Here is a 7,574-nt window from a genome sequence, read left to right on the forward strand (position 1 = left end):
TGTTTGCTAAGCGCGTTAGAAGGCTAATGAATGATTAGAAAACCCTTGTGCAATTATGTTAGCACAGCTGAAAATGGATTTGCTCGTTAGAGAAGCTATAAAACTGGCTTCCTTTGAGCTAGGTGAGTATCTGGAGCATCACATTTGTGGGTTCAATTATACTCTCCAAATGGCCAGAAAAAGAGAACTTTCATGTGAAACTCAACAGTCTATTCTTGTTCTTAGAAATGAAAGCTATTCCATGCGAGAAATTGCCAAGAAACTGAACATTTCCTACAACGCAGGCTTGCCTACCCTCCCGATTTGGCCGGGAGCCTCCTGATTTTCGGGTGCCGCTCCCGGCCCCCCGGAAAGGCAGGCAAGCCTCCCGGAAGCCTCCTCCCCCCTGAAAAGATTAGAAACCCCAACAGCGGGGCAGCCGGTGACGCGATTCGCGCTGAATCGCATCATCGCAGCCCCGCCCCCTGCTTCACACTGCCGAAAATAACGGCAATGTGAAGCAGGGGGCGAAACCGGCGAAAAGTCAATGAAATTGAATACAGGGATATTGGAAATAGGCGAAAATGACGTCCCATATTGAATATGGCCCTAAATCATTAATACAAAAATGTCACACAATCATTATATAGGTCACCAGTAGCAGCATATTAGCGAGTATCTAAAGTGCTCCATAAAAATGCTCCCCGACTGAAATTTATTGTATTTGAAAAGATGAGATCACAGAGCATTTTAAGCATTCATTATGAGCTGTACAAGCACTTTTAAGAAAACCACTATAAAAATGAATAATATAGGTTAGAAAAAGGCTAACATGAAACACACATATACCACCACCCTTCATGAGTAAATGGTGCTGGCTGGAAGTGTACGAAGGCTGTGAAGATCAAATTATGCTTTCAGAGACTTTTAACAATATATAGTGAATAGTAGACGTTATACTGTATCTTTTAGCATAGTTTAAGGAAAGAAAACAGCAAAACAGACTTAAAACAATTAAAATACTGTATTTTATTATTTAAGAATTACAAAACTCCACAAGTTGCTTCAATGAGGGGTATTCAATATGGGAGCGAAAAGTCCGTGCTGGACTTTTCGCTCCACATTGGAGAATTTTCAGGGATAAAGTATCAGGCGCGCGCCCGCTTTATCCCCGTATTCAATATAAAACCTCCGAAAACGGGACCTGGCGAAGTAGGATTTGCGTTAACAAATGAAATTTTCCTGGAAAAAATTGTAGGACCCCCCTAAAGTTGTAAAAACATGGGGGATCACTATGGGTCCCCCCGTTTTAGCTTGCAAATGAAAGTCAGGGATTTAAACAGCTGCGGCAGGTGCTTTTTTCCCCGACATTGAAGAAGTGATGCAGAAGAGCACTTAGGTTATTTTTTTCGTTTTTTTAAGTGGTCCCATCAAATTTGGGGTACATGAAAATGGGTACTAGCATATTGTGATGTCCCTAAAGTCAGTTTTTAAAAATTCTACAATTGTGCACCTGCCGCTATAAATCTATTCTAGAAAACACCTGCCGCATACTTGCAGAATAGCCCTGAACCTATTTCCCTAGTTTTAAACAATTTTTTACCAGTTTTTTATTGTCACCCTAATTTTTCAATTAATTTTTTGGGGTATCCCTATTTTTTTTTTTTTTTACTTTTTTTGACAGTTATTTTTAAAATGACATTCCCATGGGTGCAGGCTATTTTTTTTAAGCCTGCACCCCTAAACCCCAATTCTGCACTTTTTTTCGACACCTACTGTATTCAATGGTGAAAAGTTATCCCCGTTTTTTATCAAAGACTTTTCGAACCTGCGAAAAGTCTTTGAAATGGAATACAGTGTAAAACTAAAACCTGCGATAATGACGTCATAGGTGCGATATTAACGCAAAAACTGAGTTTTCGCACCCATATTGAATTCCCCTATAAGGCTGGGTACACACCTAAACGACCAGCAATCGTGCCGATGTTCTGGGCGATTTGCCTTCACCCTGGACATCGCATGATTGCCGGTACACATTTAAAAGATCTAATGAACAATGGAACAATCACTGTTCTGTCCTTCATTAATATGTACAGCCTCACATGCGATATCGTGTGATTGACTGTGCAGCACGGCCAATCACGCAATATTGCGTGCGACCGTGGGAGCGCGCAAATCTGGCATACACACTGCACGATATGCCCGATTTGTCGTTCCGATTTAGCCAAGTTGGGCCGATATCATTCAGGTGTGTACCCAGCCTAAAGGTGCATACGCACACAACGATTTTTTGAACGATTATCGTTAAACGATATCGTTTAACAATAATCGTTTGAAAAAATCGTTCACTTTCTGAGTCAAATGATGAACGATTATTGTTCATGCGCGTTCACGCTTGTAGTTTGTAGTTCAGTCAGACTTGTCAACTCAACGATTTTCATTAAGTTAATATGCAAAAATCGTTTGTAGTTCATAAAAATCGTTCATTACATTTAGATGAACATAGTAAATGAACAACTTTAGTAAACGATTTTAATTCATTTTTTCATGGTAGAAAATCGTGTACTGAAATCGTTCATTAACTAAATCGTTATGTGTGTATATGCACCTTAAGACATAAAGCTAAACAAGCTCTCCTAACCTATTTGCATAGCTTTACAGCAGAAACATGCTCTCCATACAAGGACTGTGTTAGCGGCTTTAACCATAATTTTAGCAATCTGTACCATACACCTCAACACTGGTTTTCTCTGTCTAGTCCTATTTTAGGTGGATAATAAGGGATAATGTTACTGGATGGGTGTGTTTTGTTGGAGAAATTGAGGTGCAGCTGAGCAAATTGAATACACAGAAACAGCAAAAGGCATATTTACTAAAGTGCGGGTTTATAGTAGTGGAGATGTTTCCCATAGCAACCAATCAGATTCTATTTATCATTTATCTAGCACTTTTTAGAAGATAATAGCTAGAAACTGATTGGTTGCTATGGACAACATCTCCGCTTCTAAAAACCTGCACTTTAGTAAATATACTCCTAAATCTCACATTTACATTTGCTGTGGGTTTTGGATATGCTGTACTCACAAATAATTTCCCAGCTTCTCACAGCTCTATGCAGCAGCTCACAGCTCTGTTCACACATATTGCTCTGAAAATCAGTCTGGATTCACCCACTGCCTTGCTCCACAGCCTTACAGTCACATGACCACTGCCACTGATAACTTCAGGTGAACACATTATCTGTCCAGGTACAGCCAAAAGTGGTGAAAGGTAGCACCATATGAACTATTCCAGAGCCCATTACACAAATCCCGAAAAAAAAACCTATGCAACCTTTCTATGGGAAAGCGGATTAACCTACATCCAGGTAACTAGGTATTTGAAGGCCTCCCAACCCCATCTCCCTGGCCCCCTTCCCATCCAGCCCACTGCCCCGTGTCCCTCTCATATATCACCAGGGGCGCCGAGAGGGGAGGGGAGCGGGTACAGATTACCGGGGCCCGGGCTTCCTGAGGGGCCCAGCGGGGGCCCGGGTCCGGCGCCGCTCCCCCTCCCTCACAGCAGACCAGCACACAGCGTGTGCTGAGCTGCAGTGGAGACTGCTCGTGGCTGCTGAGCAGCAGCCACAGCAGTCTCCTATGCCTGTGGGGGGGAGCGATCACACTGATCGCGCCCCCCCTGGCTTTGAGCAGGGCTAAGGGGGCCCCCTCCCCAGGGCGCGGCGCAGCAAATATTTTTTTTTCGGGAAGGGGGCGTGGCCACGCCTCCCGCGATTAGGCCACGCCACCTATTACCCGGGCCCGCTGCGGCTCTCAGCGGGCCTATCACCCCCCCTAGCTTTCCCCCCTCATTCAGCATTCAGTCCAGTGTCCACCTTCCCATGTCATTACACCACTTAACATCCCCCCATCCTTAGATGCTCCCCCCACTGATACCCTGGGTAGTGGGCACAGAGGAGATGGAACTGGGGGACACAACGAAAATAGCACTGGGGGACACAACGAAAATAGCACTGGAGGGACACAGGGCTGGTGCTGAAAAGACACACAGGGGTGGGGGCTGGTGCTGGAGACACACTGGTAAGATTAGAAGAAAAGGGGGACAGTAATCTTCAGTAATAGACACAAATTCTAAAAAAAACATAAAACTGATATAAAAGGAACCAAATCAGCAAATATGTTTTATTAATATAAAATTGTTTGGTCAGGGAAAATCCAATTTTGCCCTGCACCAAAACTCATGTTACTATGTATTATCTGGTTGAACCTCTCTTGCATGTTGATGACATTGGCTGTATTCCTGCGCAAACAGGCGGCTTCCAGTCCATGTGATCTCCTGCATGAATAATAAATCAATTTCTTCAGAGGTTCCCCATTGCATGCTCGCTGTGTTAATGCATTGGAGAGAGGAACTGGGGCATGGCTATCAGCTCCCGGAGTGGTGGGCATGCCCCCAGCTTGACAAAAATGGGCGGCAGTGGCTCGTGAACATGGCACTTCACACGAGGCCACGCCCACTTTTTTAGGCGCATGCACATAGGGCGACTTTCATAATTTTTTTCCAGGGCCACTTTAAATTCCCAATCCGCCCCTGGCTGCACCTCTTGCACCTAGAGTCTGATACTGTTGCGATTATACAGGTTACTACGTTCAAGGCCTGACTGACTGAGCTGTGGTCGTTGGGCTCCTCGTGTTCCACAAGACCACACAAAATAACCACAAGAAACACACACACCATGAAAGTAAAATTTTGTTTAAACATACATTCACACTCACGCATGCTCACCTATAATCCCTGTAGCCAATCACATCCACTTGTCCTGTGGCATCCACGTAACCTTTTTTAAAAAAAATCCATACTCACCTACCCTTAGTTCCGGTCCTCTTCTGTCCCTGTAGGCATCCACATCTTCGGGTAATAAAAAAACGCCATTACACAAGCTCACAGACAAGTAACGTCCTCTAAGGATAGTACCTCGCGAATGAGGGGCTCAGCCTATAATGGGTGCAGGGTGTGCGGGGAATACGGGCCCCGCACCGCACACCCTGCACCCATAGAATTACTTACCTCTCCGGAGTCCCACATTGGCGCTGTCCAGCGCTGTAAAAACGACTGGAAAATGGCCACCGCGGCCATTTTTCCGTCGTTTGTGCATGCGCAGTACAGGGAAAATGGCCACCGTGGCCATTTTCCCGGTGACCAGGGCATCCTCTATAGACTCTGGGCGCACTCTAGTGCCCAGAGTTTATAACTCCAGCGTTGGCCAGAGATGAGGGGGCCCGTGTCGGAGACTGCACACGGGCCCCCTACTCTCTAGAAACGCCCCTGGCTCAACCGCTGCATTTCCTATATAAATGCTTTGGCTGAGCGTTTATTGGCTGAGAGAGGCGTACAAAGACGCAGCAGCGGACACAGATCAGACAATCAACAGCCTTCTGAATAACCCTATTGCTACTCCGATATCGGTCCCTCCATATCCATAGTACATTCGGGGGATCCTTAAAATTTGCGGGTATCCCCCGAAAACAGCTGTATTGGAGAATATCCCGTAAATATTACTTGATAAATAGGCCCCTACTGTTTGTATTCATGATGGTTTTTATGTCATTATATACCTTATTGTTGTTTTAGAATTGTTTAATATGAAAATGATGCCATGTTATCAGTAGCTTTTACTAACGTGTATATTTGATGGTGTTGTAAGCGCCCACCCAGGATGCATCACTTTATTTGAGCATGTCTGTTATACACTGACTGTTTTTTAGCCTAGTTTAGTAATGTTGCACTGTAGATTACATTTGTATTTAAGAAACACCAGAAATTACACTAATTTATGTAGTGAGCACTGAGCACTACTATAATACGTTTTCATCCACTGAAACAAAGAGAAGATTCTGCCAGAATTCCTGCACCACACAGGACTCTTCTGTGCTCAGCAAGGACCAGTTCCAATTCACTGTGACATGAAACCTCTGAATTATTTCCAAAGGGGTAGAGATCAGCGCTTGAACAAACCTATTCAACTTCTTCCCAAGGGTGCTACTCACCGAAGCAGGATGTTGGAGAAAACAAGGATGGAGAACTAATTGTTAGGACTATCCATTTGGTCTATAGGATGAAGAGCATTCAAAAAGAGCTGACCTTTCAGCACAATCAACATATAAATTATAGCGACATACTGAATTTAAAGCAGTGCTCAGTATTATTGGGCTGGGGTGATGGTGGGGGAACTATCCATCTTTTAGCTACTAAACAAAACAAGTTACTACGAACACAATGACCGATGTGCTTGTTGTTGCTTTTATATTTAACATATACTGTAGGTGAATGACATCACAGATTGTCAGGGCATATAACAACACTTCTTGAAATGTATAGTACTTTAGCAGTGGCTGTGGGTAAAACTATGGGTAATATATTTACAAATGCATTTGCCTCTTAAAGTGAAAGTGAGAATATTTAACATACAGGTAATAGACAAAAAATATGGAAAACCAATGTAAAGTCACTTAATAGGATGTTAGATAGCCATATACAGCCAGTATGGCGTGTATGCCCTGTGGCATTGAGTTTACTGAGGTGCCAAAATGCAGGGCACAATTTTACAATTTCTTGAAATGTATAGTATCTGGAACGGTGCAGCAGGCATTCAGGACCATTTTTCCAGAAGATAATTGCCCATAGTTGCCTAATTTTGAAAAAGCATTTCAAGGAGACTGTGAAAGAACCACCTATGAGCGCGGCGGTAAAGTTGGCGTGTGCTGCTACATCTGAGAGGCGTGTCATAAAACTGATTTACATTAAAATGTAAACGAGTCCCAAATCAGTTAATAAGATCTACTTGTTGATGAACACATACTGATACTTCTCAGAAAATGCATGCAGCCATAGGGATCATTGTGCCTTATACCCAATACAGGGAAATTATACTAATAATCACATTTGAATGTAAATGTCTCTTTTTTTTTTTTTTTTTAAATATAACAGCTTCATAGGGGATGTGGTTATGAGACCGTCGGCCGTAATGCCGGCAAGGGTAATTTACATAGGCGTCAAAATACTGACTCCTATGTTAACCCCGCCGCCGGAATGCCGAGAGGACGCTGGACCGATCGTCCTCTGCTGGGGGTGAGTATACACTTAGCCGGGGATGGGGGGGGTTAGGTTTAGGGACCCCTGGGGGACTTATGGTTAGGCACCCCCCCAGGGGAAGGTTAGGGTTAGGCTAGGTGAAGGGGGTGTTAGGACTAGGCACTAGGGGGGGAGGTTAGGGTTAGGCACCCAGTCGGGAGGGTTGTTTAGGGAGCCGGGAGGGAGGGTTAGGTTTAGTGTGCCGGGAGGGGGGGTTAGGTTAAGGCACTAACGGGGGAGGGTTAGGGTTAGGGGGGGAGAGAGGTAGGGATAGTATACTTACCTGCGCTGTCTAGATTTTCACCCATCGGGCTGCCGGCGTTGGGATTTGAGCCACCAGGCTGACGGGGGTAAGGTGCAATCAGCGAGATTGCTAGACTCTTCAGGGAGACAGGGAGATTGCTACTATTTCAGGGAGTCTCCCTGACAATAAGGGATAGTATGTACTTTCCTACTCTCCCGAA

At 44.4% G+C, this 7,574-nt stretch overlaps 1 protein-coding gene across 1 annotated transcript in view; it reads right to left on the reverse strand.

The window, feature by feature from the left end:
* PSD (pleckstrin and Sec7 domain containing) overlaps positions 1 to 3,146 on the reverse strand; it is a 266,492-nt gene extending 263,346 nt beyond the window's left edge. Inside the window, exon 1 of the mRNA XM_088473556.1 lies at positions 3,064 to 3,146. The gene's annotated coding sequence lies outside the window, so the exon portion shown is untranslated. The remainder of the gene's footprint in view (positions 1 to 3,063) is intronic.
* Between the last annotated feature and the right edge of the window lie 4,428 nt (positions 3,147 to 7,574).

The sequence above is a fragment of the Taudactylus pleione genome, unplaced genomic scaffold, assembly GCF_031769625.1.
Source record: "Taudactylus pleione unplaced genomic scaffold, aTauple2 ptg000016l, whole genome shotgun sequence".
Classification (NCBI taxonomy): Eukaryota; Metazoa; Chordata; class Amphibia; order Anura; family Myobatrachidae; genus Taudactylus; species Taudactylus pleione.